The sequence below is a fragment of the Moschus berezovskii genome, chromosome 9 (genome assembly GCF_049115385.1).
Source record: "Moschus berezovskii isolate FMDL1 chromosome 9, NW_MosBer_1.0, whole genome shotgun sequence".
Classification (NCBI taxonomy): domain Eukaryota; kingdom Metazoa; phylum Chordata; class Mammalia; order Artiodactyla; family Moschidae; genus Moschus; species Moschus berezovskii.
In genome coordinates this window covers 78,285,931-78,309,021 of record NC_142468.1, presented here as the reverse complement: position 1 = coordinate 78,309,021, position 23,091 = coordinate 78,285,931, and the positions used below count along the sequence as shown (strand labels likewise).

Sequence of the window (23,091 nt, the reverse complement as noted above, 5' to 3'; positions counted from 1 at the left end):
GGACTGCGACCTACCAGGCTCCTCCATCCATGGGATTTTCCAGGCAAGAGTACTGGAGTGGCTTACTCTGCAGTTAATTTTCAAAATGGCCTGGAATTGTCACATTGTATCTTAGTAAATAAATTTCATTCTTAGTGACACAATCTTATCTACTAGTAAAATTGTAGCCAGTTCCATAGAAGCACAAAAAGACCAGATTCACTAATATATCTTCATTTTAGCTATGCAAGGGAGGTAAAATCAGGATCTAAGTGAGGTGATAATATGACTTAGTTTAAAGTTTGGGTGCAGGGCCTCAGGTTAGTCTCTGAAGCCCTTTGCATAAATTATAAAATCACAAAGCAGCAGCCCCTTAGCTACAAGTCTTGACCAGAGGTGTTTTTAGGCACCCCTTCCTCAGGGGATCTCCCACACATATCAGGGTGCACACTTCTACTCCCTGGGCACAGGCTGAGTGACAACCCCCACTCCCGCTCTCAGACAAGCTCCCTTATGCCAGGAACAACCTGAAAAGCCTTACAGTACCCCTTAGTAGTGGAGAGAAGAAGTAAGCCACATGAAGCCTTCCCCACCTTCTCTCATTAAAAGTACTGGAAAAAGGGAAGGCAAGGGTTTAACCCTCCAATTCTCCCAAAAGAAAGAGGAAGAAGATAGGGATTAAAACATAGCACATCATACTCATCAATTAGCTCTTGAATTAAAACTCAGAAATTTACTCTCATCCCAAAACTTATTTTTCTGCCTATTTTTCTTTATCAAACACTAAAAAATATTTGATGTGAATTTTCATAAAAATAATTTCAAAAATGATTAAAATCAGAAAAAATTCTTTTAAAATGGTGGCCTCCTGCCAAGTAAATATACAAAAGATAATAATCAAGAGGAAAATACAATAAAAGAAAATGTCTTTCATAATATCAAAAAAATGCAGTACAACTCTAAATAAATACATCAAAAATCAGTAAAGTGTATAAAAAGAAAACTGCAAATACTTGGCTCTAAACAGGGAAAAAATGAATAGGTAGAGATAGCTACCATTTTTCTGGACGTAACAAGTAAATGTTGTAAATCTGTTGTTTTATTCCACATAATTTTATTAGTTTAATGAAAATAAAATAATGATAGTAGCATCAAAATCATACATATCCAAATGTTCAGTAATTGGAGAACAAGTGAATTATAATACAGTTAAATTATAGGATATCATATAGATATGTTATGTTAACAATATAAAGCTAAATTTAAATTTTTATTCCAAAATAGAGTGGACTTACATAATTGTTTCCAAACATATTTTGTAATTAAGAAATTAAAAGAAGGAATTTTATAGAAAATTTTATAGTTGCATTCTTTTAACAAAATTATAGGAGATTGCACTCATCCCACACACTGGTAAAGTCATGCTCAAAATTCTCCAAGCCAGGCTTCAGCAATATGTGAACCGTGAACTTCCAGATGTTCAACCTGGTTTTAGAAAAGGCAGAGGAACCAGAGATCAAATTGCCAACATCTGATGGATCATGGAGAAAGCAAGAGAGTTCCAGTAAAACATCTAAATCTGCTTCATTGACTATGCCAAAGCCTTTGACTGTGTGGATCACAATAAACTGTGGGAACATTCTGAAAGAGATGGGAATACCGGACCACCTGACCTGCTCCTTGAGAAACCTGTATGCAGGTCAGGAAGCAACAGTTAGAACTGCACATGGAACAACAGACTGGTTCCAAATAGGAAAAGGAGTGCGTCAAGGTTGTATATTGTCACCCTGCTTATTCAACTTATATGCAGAGTACATCATGAGGAACCCTGGGCTGGAAGAAGCCCAGGCTGGAATCAAGATTGCCGGGAGAAATATCAATAACCTCAGATATGCATAAGACACCACCCTCATGGCAGAAAGTGAAGAAGAACTAAAAAGCCTCTTGATGAATGTGAAAGAGGAGAGTGAAAAGGTTGGCTTGAAGCTCAACATTCAGAAAACAAAGATCATGGCATCTGGTCCCATCACTTCATGGGAAATAGATGGGGAAACAGTGGAAACAGTGTCAGACTTTATTTTTGGGGGCTCCAAAATCACTGCAAATGCTGATTGCAGCCATGAAATTAAAAGACGCTTATTCCTTGGAAGGAACGTTATGACCAATCTAGATAGCATATTAAAAAGCAGAGACATTACTTTGCCAACAAAGGTCCGTCTAGCCACTCCAGTACTCTTGCCTAGAAAATCCCATGGATAGAGGAGCCTGGTAGGCTGCAGTCCGTGGGGTCGCTAAGGGTCGGACACGACTGAGCGACTTCACTTTCACACATTGGAGAAGGAAATGGCAGCCCACTCCAGTGTTCTTGCCTGGAGAATCCCAGGGATGGGGGAGCCTGGTGGGCTTCCGTCTATGGGGTCACACAGAGTCGGACACGACTGAAGTGACTTAGCAGCAGCAGCAGCAGTCAAGGCTATGGTTTTTCCTGTGGTCATGTATGGATGTGAGAGTTGGACTGTGAAGAAAGCCGATCGCCGAAGAATTGATGCTTTTAAACTGTGGTGCTGAAGAAGACTCTTGAGAGTCCCTTGGACTGCAAGGAGATCCAACCAGTCCATTCTAAAGGAGATCAGTCCTGGGTGTTCATTGGAAGGACTGATGCTAAAACTGAAACTCCAATACTTTGGCCACCTCATGAGACGAGTTGACTCACTGGAAAAGAGTCTGATGCTAGGAAGGATTGGGGGTGGGAGGAGAAGGGGACGACAGAGAATGAGATGGCTGGATGGCATCACCGACTCGATGGACATGAGTTTGAGTGAACTCCGGGAGTTGGTGATGGACAGGGAGGCCTGGCATGCTGTGATTCATGGGGTCACAAAGAGTCGGACACGACTGAGCATCTGAACTGAACTGAACTGAACTGATAGGAGATTTTGTTCTGCTTCCTGAAGTGTTTTACAAATTTATTATGATAAGCTTGCTGTTAATTTTTCTTACCAAAATCTTTTTAAAGTTAATTCAAAAGTCTCAAGTTAACAATGTTAAAGAAGGCTTATTCTTTATGTCTAAATTGACAACATCCATTGGATCATAGAAAAAGCAAGAGAATTCCAGAACAATGTCTACATCTGCTTAATTGACTACTCTAAAGCCTTTCACTGTGTGGATCACAGCAAACTTTGGAAAATTCTTCAAGAGATGGGAATACCAGACCACCTTACCTGCCTCCTGAGAAACCTGTATGCAGGTCAAGAAGCAACAGTTAGAACCAAACATGGAACAAAGGACTGGTTCAAAATTGGGAAAGGAGTATGTCAAGGCTGTATATTGTCACCCTGCTTATTTAATTTATATGCAGAGTACATAATATGAAATATTGGGCTGGATGAAGCATAAGCTGAAATCGAGATTGCCGGGAGAAATATCAATAACCTCAGATATGCAGATGACACCACTCTTCTAGCAGAAAGCGAAGAGGAACTAAAAAGCCTCTTGATGAAAGTAAAAGAGAAGAGTGAAAAGACTGGCTTGAAGCTCAACATTCAAAAATCTAAGATCATGGCATCCAGTCCCATCACTTCATGGCAAATATATAAGGAAACAATGGAAACAGTGACAGACTTTATTTTCTTGGGCTCCAAAATCAATGCAGATGGTAACTGTAGCCATGAAATCAAAAGACACTCGTTCCTTGGAAGAAAAGCTATGACAAACCTAGACAACATATTAGAAAGCAGAGACATTACTTTGCCAACAAAGGCCTATCTAGTCAAAGCTACGTTTTTTTTCCAGCAGTCATGTATGGATGTGAAAGTTGGACTATAAAGAAAGCTGATCACCGAAGAATTGATGCTTTTGAACTGTGTTGTTGGAGAAGACTCTTGAGAGTCCCTTGGACTGCAAGGAGATCCAACCAGTCCATCCTAAAGAAAATCAGTCCTGAATATTCATTGGAAGGACTGGTGTTGAAGCTGAAGCTCCAGTACTTTGGCCACCTGGTGTGAAGAGTCAACTCATTGGAAAAGACCCTGATGCTGGGAAAGATTGAAGGCAGGAGGAAAAGGGACGACAGAGGATGAGATGGTTGAATGGCATCACTGACTCGGTGGATATGAGTTTAAGCAAGCTCCAGGAGTTTGTGATGAACAGGAAAGCCTGGCATGCTGCAGTCCAAGAAGTCCCAAAGAGTCAGGCATGACTGAGGGACTGAACTGAACTGAATTCTTCCCTCAGAATGAAATGGGGGAAATCTTGCTTGTGGAACTGAAGCTGAGCCAACAAACTAAGACTTTGATCCAGAGTTAATACATTGCTGGCTGAAGCAGCCACTGATAAACCTTTAGCAGCAAAAGCTGGAAAGAATTTCGATGATAGACTCTATCTCCAAAACTAAAACTGGTTCAAAACCAGTATACTGAATGCATACTTGATACTTCAAGAACAAAATAAAGCCTACGTAAAACACACAAATACACAACTTGTTAAGTCTTGTATTTCCTATAAATGTTCTTAGAAATTTTACTTGCTACCTAGAGCTCACTTAAGACACAATTGCTGCAGGCATAGTCTTGGGGACGTCAACAGTGTCCTCTTAATAGCATCAGTGTTATAGACTCATCACATAAGTACCCCAACTATGACCAAAATTTCCTCCTGGTTTTGTGCTCTTTCCTCAAACCAGTTCTCTTTTCTGTCATCTACAGTTTCTCTTCTGCATCTCAGTTCCTCAAGCTTTCTCATACGAAGTCTTCCTGGAGAATATCTGAAACTGTCAATAAATTACATATGCACCAATAAATAAATTGTTAAGACCATTATAGTATGTGCGCATGCATGCTAAGTTGCTTCAGTCATGTCTGACTCTTTGTGACCCTATGGACTATAGCCTGCCAAGTTCCTCTGTCCATGGGGATTCTCCAGGCAAGAATACTGGAACGGATGTCCATGTCCTCTTCCAGGGGACCTTCCCCACCAAGGGATCAAACACAAATCTGTTACGTCTCCTGCTTTGGCAGGCAGGTTCTTTACCACTAGCATCACTTGGGAAGTTCCCAGTAGGTATACGTGATAGAATATTTTACCAGTATTCAGTTCAGTTCAGTTGCTCTGCTTTATATTTTCATATTTGACTATCTTTCTTAGTTTTATTTTCTAAATTAGTCACATAATTTTCTGACATAGTGTAAATGTCTAGTAACAAGTCAAAAAGCAAATACCTACAGTGGTATGAAACTTAATTAAAATTTTTACATGCAAAAGGTGTCAGTGATATTATTTCTGGGATGAGAGTGCACTAGAAGAGGTATTTTCAGAGAGATTTAGTCCCGTGAGTCTCAGGCTTTTGAAGCTGTCTTCCTGAGACAATATTCTCAGAGTTGTATCAGCCCTATGTATAGGGAAGTGGCACGATTTGTGTATTTCAACAAGCTTTGCTTCGTTAATAGTTGTGTCTAGCTTTTCGCATATTCTTCCAGGCCTCTCTATCTATATCCAGGAATTCTTCCTAATTTTCCTCTTGAATTTCAAGCCATACCACAATGTGCCTGAGATTGTCTTTAACAGATTCAGCACAAATAAATATTATTGATTCTGAAACTACTAACAACAGTTTATAGGATCAATGCGAGTTAATAATTATAAACTGTTTAGAACAACATTTCATTTGGCTTTAAAGAAAAAGGAGAAAAAAGTGTTAAGAATCATAAGTGATTTATAAAGAAAAAATATAGAAAATATCAACAGAATTGAGAGACTTTGTGCTGACATTGGAATAAACATTTCCTAATTCATTCAAAAGGCTGCTGCTGCTGTTGCTAAGTCCCTTCAGTTGTGTCCGACTCCTAGCCACCCCATGGATTGCAGCCTACCAGGCTCCTCCATCCATGGGATTTTCCAGGCAAGAGTACTGGAGTCGGCTGCCATTACCTTCTCTTATTCGAAAGGCTAGTCCTATCCAAATACCAAAGCCAGGAAAAGATTTGACAAGATAAGAAAACTACAGACCAATATCCTCATGAATCTAGACACAAAATTCTCAACAAATACTAGAAAACTGAATTCAGTAGCATATTAAAAGGCTTATACACATGACTAAGCAGAATTTATCCCATGAATTCAAGGAGAGTTCAACTTACGAAAATTAATTAATATACTACATTAGCAGATGCAAGATGTGCTTCCTTAGCAACTTTCAAGTATGTAATATAGTTTAACTATAGCCACCATGCTGTACAGTTGAATTTATTCACGTTATAGCTGGAAGTTTGCACCCTTTGACCAACCTCCCCCCATTTCCTTCATTCCCCAGTTCCCAGCAATCACCATTCTCTCACTTTGGCCAAGAAGTTCATTGAATTTTTCCATAACACCTTACAGAAAAAACTGAAAAAAAAATTTTGGCCTCAAATACTTCTATGAGTTTGAGTTGTCAACTCTTTTTACTCTAAAAAAATGCAACTTAAATATCTCTAACAAGCTACACAAGAACAGATATCTGATGGACAAGAAGAATGGTTTCTTCTTCTTCAAAGTTGGTATCAGGAACCCACTGGTAAAGTTTCCTATTGTAGCTATTATGACAATTCCAATTATTACTTAATTATTCCCCAGGAAACTTCAACTATACATGAATACTAGGGAATAAAAATAAATAAATAAAATCGATTTCCACATCTTCACTATTCTTTGGAGAATACTAGGACTTGGCGTTTGATTATATATAAGTGAAAATTCAAAATTGTCTCCGCTTTTAAACAAATCTAATAGATCATTAAGAGAGAAAACCCCAAATCCCCAAAGATTATGTTGCAGGGAAGTATGCATATATATTTCCATCATCTATGCTTTTGTCTTAACCACAAACATGTGCCTTGAAACTCAAGAAAAAATATCTCACAGGGTTCACCCTTTGCAACCCTTAAAAGATTACAGACTGGATCATCCAGTTTCTTGGAAGTCCCTCACATGCCTTTTGCTCCATGGAGTAATATTTAATCTTCCATCCCTGAACTCTTCTCAGCATTCAGCCAAAAAGTGAGTGGAAACCATATCACGTGAGCCACATGTGCTCCATCGTTTTCAAAAATAATTTAATAGGAAGCATTTTCTTCTTTGAGAAAACTAAATTTTTCATGAGGGCAAAATGCTAACCCCCCCAAAAAAAACCTAAATAATATATGTTCCTTCTTGTTTACTTAAATCCTAGAATCTTAAGCTCTAAGTTTCACTTCTTTCTTTCTCTAAAGGGTGAATAAGAGATATAAGCAAAGAGGCTTAAGATTTCAAATGAAGATGCAGTTGTTGTTGTTCATATTAACTCATAAATTGTTGGAGAAGAATTTATTTGGATGATTTCTGTTGTTTGGTAGTAGAGGAAATACAGCAAGTATTTCATCTCAGAGATTTATTCTTTTCCAAGCTCATATATTGTTTCTCACTTCCATTAGATTAATGAGCCCTGGTTTAACATGTATTAATTCTTTTTGAAGTAACAATTTTTCACATGTATGAGTCTTTGCTGTACATACAAGATTTATTCTAAATCTGTCATTGTACAATTACTGTCCCCAGGAAATATTCCAAAACAAAAAGGTAAGTATCAGTAATGATTTAAAATGAATCCTTTTTCAATGACTTTTCTGTACGTAAAATAAATTAACAGAGGTGGCTGATACTAGGATCCTGAGTAAAAAGGATTTAGAAATTTCTTAAAGACAGAGAGATAATCCATTCAAATACATAAATATCTTTCAAACAAGTTATTAGAAGATGTGTTTCCTAAGAAGCCTTGTGTAAATAGTGAGTTCTTTCTTTAAAAGTATTAACAGACTATTTTAGATAGCACCGTCACATATTTAGCTGGCTTAATTTACTACATCCAGATTTATACAATCCAAAGGGCATTGAGGATCTATAAATAGTCCTTTCAGTTTAGGTGCCATCTCAGTCATCAAATAAGAGTCAGTCTTCTATGTGGTCTGACTTAGGAATCCAGATATTACCTTCTTACACAGAAATATATCAAAGGCCTCCCTGGCTCAAAGTCTTGGATTCCCACCTCGAAAAAGAATCCTTGATTTATTAAATATTCTTTGTAAAATGCAAAAATATTTCCAATAGTGGAAAACAAATCAAAATTTTGCAAAAAATATATTAAAAGTTTATAGTAATCTCTTGATTATAAGCTCTAGAAGCTCAAGATCTGTCATGTCTGCAGCTGTTCCTCCAGCACTTAAAAGCCTACCTGACACAATGAACATGTTAATAGATATTTTTGAGGCTGAGTGCGACAAGTTGACTCACTGGAAAAGACTCTGATGCTAGGAGGGATTGGGGGTGGGAGGAGATGGGGACGACAGAGAATGAGATGGCTGGATGGCATCACCGACTCGATGGACATGAGTTTGAGTGAACTCCGTGAGTTGGTGATGGACAGGGAGGCCTGGCGTGCTGTGATTCATGGGGTCGCAAAGAGTCAGACACGACTGAGCGACTGAACTGAACTGAACTGAATATTCTATTACAATGGAATATTACTGATACAATAATATATGTGGTATATATATGTGTGTGTGTGTGTATACTACATCTTCTTTATCCATTCATCTGTTGATGAACACTTGACTTGCTTCCATATCTGCCATTTGCAACAATGTGAATGGACCTAGAGAACATTCTGCTTAGTGAAATCAGTCAAAGAAATACAAACACTGTGTGATATCACTTATATATAGAATCTAAGTTGACCATGGATACCAAACACAGGCACATTAGAAAAACGTCATATGCATAGACATGTAATATCATTACTATAGGTAAACAGATGAAAGAACACACTAACATAGGTAATTTATCAGAATTACATACATTCCTAGTATCTAGTTAAGTTTAGAAAAGTAAAAATGTTTCCCTGTTTCGTGTTTTCCCTCTTCTCTTACTGTGAATTTTTAAAGTAATATATGTTCAGTGCTGAGCCATGAAAGCCACAGTTTTGTTGCTAAAATTTTGTTTGCAATTTTATGAAATGCAAGGTAAAGAAATTTTTTTTTTTTCAGGAAGAATCAGCGCACTCCATTAAAGCACAAACCACTGTCATCTCCAGGTCTTCCAGACTAATGAATGTGTCCAGCAGAGAAACCACCCACTCTGTTACCCACTTTATCCTCCTGGGCTTTCCCTCAAGCCCAGAAATGCAGCTCCTCTACTTCGGGCTCTTCTCAGCAGCCTATATCCTGACCCTGATGGGAAACACAGCCATTGTCAGTGCTGTGCAGTGGGATCAGCGCCTTCACACCCCCATGTACATCTTCTTGGGGAACTTCTCTTTCCTGGAAATATGTTATGTCACCACAACCGTCCCTAATATGTTGGCCAACTTCTTGTCCTCAAGCAAGTCCATCTCCTTTGTGAGTTGTTTTGCACAGTTCTACTTGTTCTTCTCTTTTGGGTGTGACGAGGGCTTCTACCTTTGCATCATGGCCTTTGACAGGTATCTTGCCATCTGCCGCCCTCTGCATTACCCACGCATCATGACTAAAGAGCTCTACACTGGCCTCGTCATCTTGGGTGGTCTGGGGGGTTTATTCTCTTCGCAACCCCAGTTGTTCTCGTTTCACGGTTGCCCTTTTGCAACCCAAATATCACCGACCACTTTATATGTGATCCTGTCCCATTGATGATGCTGTCTTGTTCTGAAGACACCACCACACAACTCATTTACTCTACTTTTAATGTTATTTTCATGATCGGCACATTTCTCTTCATCCTTTGCTCCTATGCACTGGTGATTCTGAATGTGGTAAGGATGCCCTCAGCAGCCAGCAAACGCAAGGCTTTTTCCACTTGTGCTTCTCATCTGGCTGTGGTAATTCTGTTTTTTGGCTCTGTTATGGTGATTAATGTTAGTCCTGGATCAGGACACCCAGTGAAAATGCAAAAATTCATTACCTTATTTTATTCTGTGATAACACCTTTATGCAATCCTCTAATATATAGCCTCAGGAACAAGAAGATGAAGGCTGCCCTAATGAAAGTCTTGGGATTGGACATGTTAATAAAATACAAATGAGAGCTACATTTTATCTCTCAGATGTAACTCACCTTAATAAGTCATGTGTAAAATAGATGGCTAGTGAGAACACACTGTATAGTGTGGGAAGTTCAGCTCAGTGTTCTGTGTTGATCTAGATGGGAAGGATGGAGGGTGAGATGGGAGAGAGTTCCAAGAAGGAGGGAACACATGTACATGTGGCTGATTTACTTCATTATACAGCAGAAACTAATACAACATTGTAAGCAGCTGTAGTCCAATTAAAAAACAAAAACAAATAAACAGTAAGCCTACAAAAATGACGTGATGTATTTGTCTCCAAATTCATTGTTTTATTAAGCTACTGTACTGAGGGCCAATTATCACCTTACTACCACTCACCACAAAATGCAGTAGTCTTATTTAAGAAAAAATATGTTTTAACAAGTGAATTCAACTTTGAAGTTGTGTGCTCACTCAGTTGTGTCTAACTCTTTGTGACTTCGTGAACTGTAGCCCACCAGCCTCCTCTGTTCATGGAATTTTTCAGGCAAGAATATTAGAGTGGGTTGTCATTTCCTCCTGACCCAGGGATTCAACCCATGTCTCTGGTGTCTCCTGCATTTGGCAGGTGGATTCTTTACTACTCCACCACCTGGGAAGCCCCCAAAGTTACTATCAAGTAAGTGCGATTTGTTATATCTAAACCTATCAGTCCCTTTATACATAATTTGGTTTCTAAAAAGAAGATAAAAGTCTACTTTGCATTACTACGCTGAAGCAACTAATAATACACATGTAATAGAGATCATAGGTTGACTTGGGGATTAATACTGTAAGCTGGTGATTTTCCACTGAGATATATTGACTGATAGAAAAGATCTGAGTTCGAAGGAGTTCCTCTTGCCAGAGTGTAGCATTTGTCTTCACTTCAAGGAAACAGACAAATAACTTTAGTTAGACATTAATGATTTTTAATGCAATGGCAAATGGGATTATTTTCTTAATTTCTCTTTCAGATACTTCACTCTTAGTATATAGAAATGCCACGATCTTTACCTGTGACTTACTGAATTCCTTTGTTAGTTCTAACAGATTTTTGGTGAAGTCTTTAGGGTTGTTTTCTTATAGCATCATGTCATCTGCAAATAGTGACAGTTTCCTTCTTTCTTTCTGATTTGGGTGACTATTTTTTTCCTTGCTCAGTCACTCTGGCTAGGATGTCCTGTGCTATATTGAATTAGTGGTGAGAGTGGTATCCTTGTTTTATTTCTCATCAGAGAGGAAAATCTTTCAGCTTTTCACTGTTGAGTATGATGTTAGCTTTGGGTTTGGCATATATGGGTTATTATGTTGAGGTGTGCTTCCTCTATATCACTTGGTTGAGAATTTTTACCATAAATGGATATTGAATTCTGTCAAATGTTTTTAATGAGCCTGTTGAGACTATCAACTGCTGCTAAGTCACTTCAGTCATGTCCGACTCTGTGCGACCCCATAGACGGCAGCCTACCTGGCGCCCCTGTCCCTGGGATTCTCCAGGCAAGAACACTGGAGTGGGTTGCCATTTCCTTCTCCAATGTGTGAAAGTGAAAAGTGAAAGTGAAGTCGCTCAGTCATGTCCGACTCATAGCGATCCCATGGACTGCAGCCTACCAGGCTCCTCCATCCGTGGGATTTTCTAGGCAAGAGTACTGGAGTGGCTTGCCATTGCCTTCTCCATGAGACTATCAACAGATGAATGTAAAAAGAAGCTATGTTGTATATACACAATGGAATTTACTCAGCCATAAAAAAGAATGAAATTCTGTCATTTATAGCAAAATGGATGGACCAAAAGAATATCATGCTTAATGAAATAAGTTAGAGAAAAACAAATGCAACATGCCATCAATTATAGGTGAAACTGAAAAATAATACAGAAGTATATAGCAAAACAGAAACAGATTCACAGATCCAGTGGGTAACAGTGAAGAAAGGGAAGGGGAAAGGTCAAGTTTGTGATATGGGATTAAGAGTATGTATAAAATAGATAAGCAAAAAGGATGTACTGTATATATAGTACAGGAAATTAGAGCCATTAGCTGGTAATAACTTTAATAAAGTACAATCTGTAAAAATTGTAACATGAAACTAATATAATATTATAAATAAAATTCAATTTTATTTATAATATTAAATATTTTTGAATCTTAGTGACTCAAAAAACTGAATCACTAGGCTAACTCATGAAACTAATATTAAAAATAAATTATACTTTAATTTAAAAAGTAAGAATTGTATAAAAAGAGATGTTCCATATGATATGTCATCAAGGAACTGCAAATTAAAAGAACTATGAGATACCACTACACACCTATTCAGTTCAGTTCAGTTCAGTTGCTCAGTCGTGTCCGACTCTTTGTGACCCCATGAATCACAGCACGCCAGGCCTCCCTATTCATCATCAACTCCCGGAAATCACTCAAACTCAAGTCCATCGAGTCGGTGATGCCATCCAGCCATCTCATTCTCTGTTGTCCCCGTCTCCTCCTACCCCCAATCCCTCCCAGCATCAGACTCTTTCCCAGTGAGTCAACTCGTCGCATGAGGTGGCCAAAGTATTGGAGTTTCAGCTTTAGCATCAGTCCTTCCAATGAACACCCAGGATTGATCTCCTTTAGAATGGACTGGTTGGATCTCCTTGCAGTCCAAGGGACTCTCAAGAGTCTTCTCCAGCACCACAGTTCAAAAGCATCAATTCTTCGGCGATCAGCTTTCTTCACAGTCCAACTCTCACATCCATACATGACCACACCTATTAGAATGTCCAAAATTTGGAACACTGACAACACCAAATGCTGACAAGAATGTGGAACAACAAGAACTCTAATTCATTGCAAGTATGAATGAAACATGGTCCAGCCACTTTGGAAAGAATTGGCAGCTTGTTGCAAAACTAAACACGCTCTTACCATACAACCCAGCAAGTGTGCTCCTTAGTAATTACACAAAAGAGCTGAAACATATGCCCACAAAAACCTGCACACAGATGTTTTTAGCATTTTTATTCAAAAGTGACAAAGTTTGAAAGCAACCAAAATGGACACGATTGAAGCGACTTAGCAGCAGGAGCAGCAGTAGCAGCAAAATACAAAGAGTTACCTCAAAGGTAGGTGCAATTGATACTCTCAAAAGGAAGGTACACACACAGTTTGTTACAACGTATTTGGAGGGATCAGGGAAGGATAATAGCAGGGTGGTAAAAACCAAATCTCATTTCAAAAGATGATAAATTACTGCTGTAAGACAGTTACTAAACGACACAGGATATGCGCTGAGCATCTTCTCTCCCCTCTTCTAGATTACAGAAGGGAACATAAAAGATTTCAGAGCCACATACATTATCCCAGAAAAGACAGGGTGAAAGGGAAGGCTCCAAGTGTCTTGAGCAGTACCGCTTAAAGAGACCTGACCCGTAATCAAGCCTGTGATGCTTCCAGAGCTATTCTTACCTAAATAGAGTATCTGGGAAAGCTGGCTCCACTGCAGGTGTGCCATTTCATTCTAATTGTTTCTCGGTCCTAGTTTCTACCCAGCAGCCAAATTCAGAAACCCAGTCAGGATCTAATTTTCTTCAGGAATTCTTAGTTATTATAATTAATGGCTCCTGAATCCTGAAAGAATGTTCAGGGAGGTTTTTTCGCTTGTTTATTTTTGTTTTGTTTTGCCATTGCACTGAAATAATTTGTCTTACTTGGCAATGGATAAGCTCAGAATTATTCTGGTACACTAAGGTTACGTGGTTATAGTACTCTCGGAGTTTTACTGTCTGGGGCCAGATACCTACAAAATTAAGCATAATAGAAGACAGTGAGTTCACCAGAGATGTCACTGAGCCTCTTTCCACGCCAGCAGTTTTTAGACGATAACACAGAGAAGGGTAGAAGCGAAAGGAAAGAGAAAAATGCAAGAACACTTGAAGAATAATAGAAAAATGTAGTTTCTAACCTTGGAGTTGAAAAAGTGTTGAAACTTCTGAGGAAAACAAAAACTTTCTCAGAAAGGCTGACTTTCCCATGACTTGGAGAGATGGGTGTGTGTGTGCGCGCGCAGGCGCGCATGTGTTAGTCGCTCAGTCACGTCCAACTCTTTGCAACCCCATGGACTGTAGCCCACCTAGCTCCTTTTTTTTTTTTTAACCATTAAAAAACATAGCTCTATTAGGTCATTTCATATGTAACTCACCAAAGTATCAGACATAATCATACTTAAACCCAAGTACAAAAGCACAGTTGGGAGTCAAACATAAGTGAACTGGAAATTTCCATGTCACTGTGTCCACTTTCTGGTGTAGATTAACAACAGAGGGTGATTACGCATAAGTAAGTAAAGCAGAAGTAAATACACAAAGGAAAGCAAACAAAAATCAAAGGCTGCTTGGGAAAAAAAATTTCTCTTGAAAGAATGCTACGATTAAAACACTGTAAAGATGATGTGGATTCCTATGACCATGTAATAATATACTTCTGATGAAGGGCTCACACCAAAGGCCAGTGGAATGGTTATCTGTGAGATGTTATATCTGAAGTGGAGAAATGAATGGTTATCCTGCTCTTGTAATTACTAACAGCACATATTATGCCTGCATTACCCAGGTCATTATTCTTTGTGATGGCAGCTGCCACTCTTGTTCGTGGTCCTTGCTTGGTAAACTGATATCCAAACTTGAGGATCCTGGAATTCTCTTCCAGCATCTGGGCAATTTCCATCTCCACAGCTGTTCCCAACTGCTGTCTCTGGTTGTCGATCTTGATCTCGATCAAGGTGTCATTTTCCTTTAGTGCCTCTACCAGGGCCAGGATCCCAGCACCAGTGATGAAATTGGATTCTATGTTTAGACTTTTCAAGGTCTTGTTTACTTTTAGCATATCTGCAAAGGCAATTGCCACAGGGTCATTGCTGCGGCTTGCGGCCAGACTGAACTTTTTCACGTGAGTGTTGGTCTCCAGAGCCTTTGCAAATTCATTCACGGTTGGGATTGGAATGTTCTTAATATTGTTGAGGTTGACTTCTTGCAAGTTGGGATCATTGGCTTTCATCTGCTATAGACTTACTTCCACATTTGTGGGATTGGGTGGTTCCTCAAATACTGGCTTGACCTTTTCACCTTTGACCACATTTCTCACAGGCCCTTTGCCACCTTTTGTGTTGGTTGTTTCTTCATCAAACTTGGGATTGTTGAGCAAATTGTGTACTCCAAGAACAGCTGCAAGTTCATAGAGTTCAGTGTCGGAGGCGCTGGCCAAAGCTTCTTCCAGTTCTGGGTCCAGGGTCACCTTTTCTTCTTTATGAGTTTCCACTGGCTTTTCTTTGGGGATAAAGACTCTCCCTTTCTTTTCTCCAGTGAAGGGCACAAAGTCTTCCCTGTCTTTCTGTTCCAAAGCCTCCTTCTCCAGGTACATAAGGAGATGCTCGCGGTCAAACGGGCCTGTGGCTGCTTTCTGTGTCTGGTCTTTCTGGCGAAATCCAGCTGGCAGCAGTGCACTCTCGGGATCTATGTCATCAAGAACATTTTCCAACTGTTTCAGTTCCTCTTCTGAGAGTTTGCCAAGAAGCTCATCTTCATCAATGTTCTTGTATTTCTCCAGCTCTTTTTGAAAAGGGAGTGCCATGGTTTCTTATATGCCTTTCTCATGGGCCATGAACATTTAACTGGGCCAGCTTCCTGAGACTTCAGAATACCGTGCGTGCGCCCATCCTGGAGCGGGCGGTGCGGGCCGTCAGTGCGTCTGCCCAGAAGAGCGGGGCCGGCGAGCAGGGCGGCGCCATGGCCCCTGCGAGCACGGCGATCAACAGGCGGCTCCCGGCCGGGCGCGGCGCCGGGACCTAGCTGCTTGAGTGTCCAAGGGATTCTCCAGGCAAGAATACTGGAGTGGATTGCCATTCTCTTCTCCAGAGGATCATCCTAACCCAGGTATTGAACCCTGGTTTCCTGCATTGCAGACAGATTTTTTTACCATTTGAGCTACAGGGAAGTCCTGGAGAGATATGGCTTCATGGAAGAACAGATTCTGCGCTACAGCTCATTTTAGACTAAAAGAAAAAGAATATCAGACGGATTTGGAAATATACAAGCTATTGTAATACCAAGACATTCATATTAAAGCAGCTAGATAGCCATTAAAATGGCAAAATTAACAGATTTTTTTATGCAAACAGATCAATGAGTAGGACATGAAAAGGTTTTGAAACGCAGGATGAAATCCCAGATGCTCCAGGGGTACTCCAAAGTATAACCTTGGAATGTCCTTGAGTTAGCACTGAAAGCAGAGTAGAACTGATGGGTGGGTGGTAGAGGGAAACAAGTTACTCGAGGTAAAACTAATCTGGATAATATTTGCTCTAAATATCTCCCAGCATGTGTTTGAGCGGTATGGGCGGAGCGAGCATGCTCTTAAAAGCCTGTGGCTTCAGTTGATTTGGATAAGAAATGATGAGGCTTATCCTGCCACCTTGTGACTCTGGGCCAATGTGCAGACAGCTTGGAGAAAAGAGGCCAGTGCTGAAGGGATCAGAGTGCCGAACGGAAGAACACATCCTTTTCTCTCCTCCCTACAGAAAGCACTTTGGCCAAGATTGTACATCAATATCAGCCTCGGATGACAACATAATTACTTCATTAGATAAAAATGAATCAGTCTGAAATTCTGCCCTTGAGTAGATTTTTGCCCCTAGGACTGTGGTCTGATCAGGGTGGCTGGCTAGACTGTGAAATCCTTGAGGGCAAAGATTAATTAATCTTGTCTCTCAGGAGCTAACATTAAGTGTTTCTTTATTAAATCGAGCTGTTGATCAAGTATAGTGCTTTCAGTTCAGTTCAGTTCAGTCGCTCAGTCGTGTCCGACTCTTTGTGACCCCATGAATCACAGCACGTCAGGCCTCCCTGTCCATCACCAAATCCCGGAGTTCACTCAAACTCATGTCCATAGTGCTTTAGGTGACATTATTTAAGAAATCAGCTAAAAAAAAAAATGATGTTATAATGTTGACCAGAGCAAAGAGGGAAAACATTACAGTTAAACATTAGCTAGAAGCCATACTCAGATTAGGTATAATTTTCACTAGGGCTATCCTAATCTCTTGAAAGATAAAACACCTAGCTGAATTATGGCAAAATCTATTCTCTTCATGTCTGTAAGTTTCTGTTTTATCACTTGAAAAGAATAATGTCTCCCTCACATTTTGCATGTAAAATCTGCTGGCACAGTGCCTGGCCTGGGATAGACTTGTGAGGAGGGCCCGGGAACCTGAAGGTTATGTTAAACTCCAGGTGATTCTTATACACGTTGAAGTGTGAAGGCTATGGACCGTTCCAGTAGCATCAATTCCTCTGCTGAATGACCTGTAGATGGAAGAGAAGATGAAATTTTAATACCTCAGTACTGGGAGAGAAAAATGGACCAGCAGTTTACTCTAGTGGGTGATTAGGAAGGTATTTGGGATTTATTACAGTGAATTTTAACTGTCACTTGAAGAAGCACAAATGAGGCAAGGGGCACTTCACAAGCCTTGAAATAACTGGTGACATCCAGTATGGAGCTGGTTTTTAAATCCAGAACTTGTCTGGAGATGTCAGTTCAGTTCAGTTCACTCGCTCAGTCGTGTCCAACTATTTGCAACCCCATGACTGCAGTATGCCAGGCCTCCCTGTCCATCACCAACTCCCGGAGTTTAATCAGACTCATGCCCATTGAGTCTGTGATGCCATTCAGCCATCTTATCCTCTGTCACCCCCTTCTCCTCCTGCCCCCAATCCCTCCCAGCATCAGGGTCTTTTCAAATGAGTCAACTCTTCCCATCAGGTGGCCAAAGGATTGCAGTTTCAGCTTCAGCATCAGTCCTTCCAATGAATATTCAGGACTGATTTCCTTTAGGATGGACTGGTTGGACTTCCTTGCAGTCCAAGGGACTCTCAAGAGTCTTCTCCAACAACACAGTTCAAAAGCATCAATTCTTTGTCACTCAGCTTTCTTTATAGTCCAACTCACATCCATACATGAATACTGAAAAAACCATAGCCTTGACTAGACAGACCTTGGTTGGCAAAGTAATGTCTCTGCTTTTTAATATGCTATCTACGTTGGTCATAGCTTTTCTTCCAAGAAGCAAGCGTCTTTTAATTTCATGGCTGCAGTTACCATCTGCAGTGATTTTGGAGCCCCCAAAAATAAAGTCTGTCACTGTTTCCATTGTTTCCCCATTTATTTGCCTTGAAGTGATGGGACTAGATGTCATGATCTTAGTTTTCTGAATGTTGAGTTTTAAGCCAACTTTTTCACTCTCCTCTTTCACTTTCATCAAGTCTTTATTAGTTCTTCTTCATTTTCTGCCATAAGGGTGGTGTCATCTGGATATCTTAGGTTATTGATATTTCTCCTTGCAATCTTGATTCCAGCTGTGCTTCTTCCAGCCCAGTGTTTCTCATGATGTACTCTGCGTATAAGTTAAGTAAGCAGGGTGACAATATACAGCTTTGATATACTCCTTTCCTTATTTGGAAACTGTAACTAATTTATAATGTTACCAAGAAATAGGAGTGCAGATTTCACAGAACTCTTATCATTATTGGATACTGTACTTTTAAAAATATTTACTCATTATTCTGGAAAAAAAGGGTACCAAGCTGTTTTATTTCTTTTGATTACTAGGTAAGTGGAACGTATATCTCTCAGTTAAGTTTCTTGATAGGAGCTGGATATCAGATTTAGATTTAGAGTAGTTTCTAATTTCTCACCTTTTCAGGTTTGCTGAGTTATACAACTCCAGAAGCCACCGTTTAAAAAGAAATCAGATCATATGAATAGTGTCATATGAACAGTTGCAGAGTGTAATGGTCTATTTTACAGTTGCCCTTCAGTATCTCTGCGAGACTGATTCCAGGACCCCCTGCAAATACCAGAGTCTTCAGATGCTCAAGTCCCTTATGTAATATGGTGTAGTATTTGCCTATAACCTAGACTTCAAATCTTACCTAGATTACCTATGGACTTTTCTGGTGGCTCAGTGGTAAAGAATCTGCCTGCAGTGCTGGAGATGCATGTGCAATCCCTGGGTTGGGAAGATCCCCTGGAGAAGGCAATGGCAACCCACTCCAGTATTTTTGCCTGGGAAATCCCATGGACAAAGGATCTGCTGGGCTATATCCCATGGGGTTGCGAAAGAGTTGGATACAACTTAGTGACTGAACAATAACAGATTACTTAATAATACCTAATACAATGGAACTTCTGTGTAAATAGTTGCTGGTGCAAGGCAAATGCAAGCTTTGTGAAATTTTTCTTTTTTGAATATTTTCAATCCATGGTTGGTTGAATCCACAGGTTCCACATCTCAGGAACCTGAAGACCAACCGACAGAAGGTTTACTGTACTTACATCTTTTCAGGTTATAACAGGGTTATTCTTCTTTATAGAAACAATGGCAAATACCTAAAACCATGCATTTATGCTTTCATTTTAGAGTCTTGGCCTTTTCCTTATCCTCCATTACTTCAGTTGCAGTTAAGATTGATGGAGTTCATTTAGGGCAAGCTAGTCATTTGTCTGGTCCTATTTTCATACTAAAGTGGAACCCGAAAAACTACAGTAAAAAGACACATAACATAGAAGTAATCGTTCAGGTAAGTTAGTAATTTTGAACTTGATATGTAAATGCTTAGTAGCCACATTGAACTTTGATTTTTTTTTCTTAGTCAGTTGATTAAGATGAAACTAAGTAAAAAATTTTGAATACACTGGATTTAATATCTTCTGAACATATCCACTCAGGAGCAATTCTGCTGTTAGACTGAAAACTGGGCAGAGAACATGAGTGTGCAACTACCAGCTACAGTTCCCTCTCTTTTAATCCCAGGGAATCATTCTTGTGCTTTCTTCCAACTTTGACCAGAATTTCCCCGATATATCTAAAGAGAATAAGTCAGAAAACATGTATTTATGTGTCCACACCTTTGACTGCTGTACTCACGGGTAGGATGTGGAAGGAGGGGATGCTCTCCTTAATGTCTTTCACATTAGAAGTTGGCTTATTTTAAAATGACTTGAAGATATAAGTACACAGAGTAAAAAAAATTATTTTTACTATTTTGAAAGCCTAGGATAGAGAATTTTCAAGGCATCAAAGAGATCTTTTTGGGGAGGAGTGGGCATTGATAGGGTGTGCAGTGACTGCCTGCCTATCCCTTTTGTGATTCAGCTTGTGGGGCATTTAATTCAGCAGACCTGCCAGAGTAGAAAGTGATCATCATTACCAAAATAGAGCAGTTTTATCAATACACTGAAACGCGTTAGGTGATAGACTGTGCTGAAACATTAGTTTCTTGAAAAAAAACCTGTCAATCTCTACCACACTATGGTTTGATGACAGTTTGAAGCTGATCTTTTAATGTTAAGTCTTAGTTTGAAGATTGCCAAGTAATCCTTCAGAAAACACATGTAATTAGTCTCATCTTTTTTATATGTGTGTCTCAGAGAAGGATTTTGAGCAGGAAGGAGCTATTTACTGAGCTTCTTTTTCTAAGACACTTAGGATTTTTTTTATTTTTACTAAATCCATGTAGCAATGTTCCATGATGTAAGTTTTATCCCCAGTTCATAGATGAGGAAACAGGAGAAGGCACTTTGCAGTGCCACCCATCTGCTTAGAAGGAAGAAGAAACTCATGGGTAGGATGTGGAAGGAGGGCATGCTCTCCTTAATGTCTTTCATATTAGAAGTTGGCTTATTTTAAAATGACTTGAAGATATAAGTACACATAGAATAAATTGTTCCCTATCTTTACAGTCACAGGGAAGAAGTGAGAGCAACCACAGGAGACCTGCTCCTTGTAGGAAGGTAGAACTCCCAAATCTTTGGATTGCTTGTTTTATAAGGAAGAAACCATAGTTCACTTTCCTCAAAACATTCCTGCCTGCTTAGTTGAATCCTTAGTAAAAATGTGAAATAACATATATTTTTATATGTTTCATATTTCTTACATTTTTGAGATGTAATTTATATTTAAAACCCATCTGTTTAAGAGTACAGTTTGGTGCGTTTTGACTTGCACATCCTTGAAACCATTCCTACAATCAATACCATCTGTCTCCCTCGAAAGTCTTCTTATGTCCTTTCGCAACTGCTTTCCTTCTACCCCCATTTAAGGCAACCACTGATCTGTTTTCTGTCTATATGAATATAATTCTAAGAAATTAGTCTACTGAATACTAAAATAGGGAACCTAGTCCCCTTATTCATCAATGAGAAAATTCTGTCCTTTTACATATAGATTTACATATAGATTTACATATAGTTTACATATAGATAAGTTTATGTATAAGTTTATATAGTTGACATATAGATATTTGTATTTACAAATATAGTTTACATATAGATAAGTCTGAGAGAAAACTTCATGGGAGAAGACACTGATTTATTTTATTTTATCTATGCATGTATTTATTGAATATCTGTTCATTTCCAGGCAACCTAGTACCAACTAGACCTTTCAATCAGTTCTCAGTGTGCTTCCTGAAGTAGTAGCATCAACATCACCTGGAAACGCATTAGAAGTCCCATCTCAAACCTATGAATCAGACACTCTGGAAATGGAAGCTAATCCTATCTTTTGACAATCCTTCCAGGTGATTCTGATGTGCACTAAAGTTTGAAAACCAGAATGTAAGATTATTGTGCCTGCTTTGCCAATTTAAAGAGTAAACTCTAGAAATCTCTCTCAAAGAGAATCCCTGCATTAAAATAAGAACTTAAAAAAAAGAAACTCAAGAATATGTAATTCAGAGTAAGAACATTTGAGAAATAAAAGTTTGATAAACACCAGTGCAAGTTCTTTTTGCTAGTTTAAAGCTTTTCACAATAGGGAATTTTTTAAATAAATGCAAGAGATAATACTATAATGAATTCCCAACTTTAATGAATCACCCAACTTTAAAGATTATCAACTCATGAACAGTCTTGTTTCATGTATACCCCATCTACTTCTTCGTGTACCACAATGTTATTTCATCTGTGTAAATATTAATATGCTAGTATGTATCACTAAAAGATAACTATTTTTAAAAAGTAATGATAATACCATATCACACCTGAAAAATTAACACTTATACCTTAATTTCAAACTATTTAGCTAATGTTCCAGTTTTCCCATTTTGTCATTTATATTGCATTTGTTTGGTTCAAATCAGAATTCAGACAAGGCTCAAATATTGCATTTAGCTGATTTGTCTTTTCAGTTTCTTAATCTGTAGGTTACCTTTCCATCCTCCTTCCTTTTTCCCCCTTGCAATTTGTTTACTTTGGAAACTGGACCTTTTATCCTCTAGTGTTTCTGTATTCTGGACTTTTGCCGTTTGTATCCATGTGGTATTATGTAGTATGATTCTCCGTCCCCTCTAGTTTCTATAACTGGTAGTTATATTTAAGGTTTGATCATATTTGAGTCTGTTTTTTGGCAGGAATACTTCCTTTGGTGTTTTATGCTTTTATCAGGAGTCTATAATATCTGGTTGTCTCTCTTTTAACAATATCAAAATTGATCACTGTATGTAGATATTGTTGACCCTACACAGTGGTGTGCTGGTAAATGTTTAACTACTAACTTGGGGCATGTTTGAAGGGAGGAAGTTGATTTATCCCAATTTCCATAGTATAAATATTCCTCCTGTAGCTGGTTTTAAGCTACCAACACATTAGCTGGTCTGCAATGTTCCTAAACATGTAGCAATTGGCCCTTGTCAGACAAGTCAGTGCCAGCACAGTGCTGGCTTATCCTCCATTCATTATGAAGTACCCAACCAGCTTTTCACTGCGGGAATTCTAGCACCTACTGAGAGTCTGAGACTAACACATTATTTCATTGGAGTTATAAAATGGTGATATTCAAATTGCCACTCTTACTTGTATGAGTATTAATTAGAAGATTCCCATAAAGAAAAAATTTGCCTCACCTATTTGATCCCCAGATACAGAGTTCATATGGGAAAGGCAGGATAGTCTTCATTCATCCTCCACCTTCCCTTTTCTAAACCTGCTTTCAGAATAATG

At 39.0% G+C, this 23,091-nt stretch overlaps 2 pseudogenes; one reads left to right on the top strand and one right to left on the bottom strand.

Annotated features, from left to right (window-relative positions):
- Window positions 1-8,986: 8,986 nt before the first annotated feature.
- On the top strand, window positions 8,987-10,048 carry LOC148776566 (olfactory receptor 11H6-like; annotated as a pseudogene).
- Window positions 10,049-11,478: 1,430 nt separating this feature from the next.
- On the bottom strand, window positions 11,479-15,663 carry LOC148776565 (tropomodulin-2-like; annotated as a pseudogene).
- Between the last annotated feature and the right edge of the window lie 7,428 nt (window positions 15,664-23,091).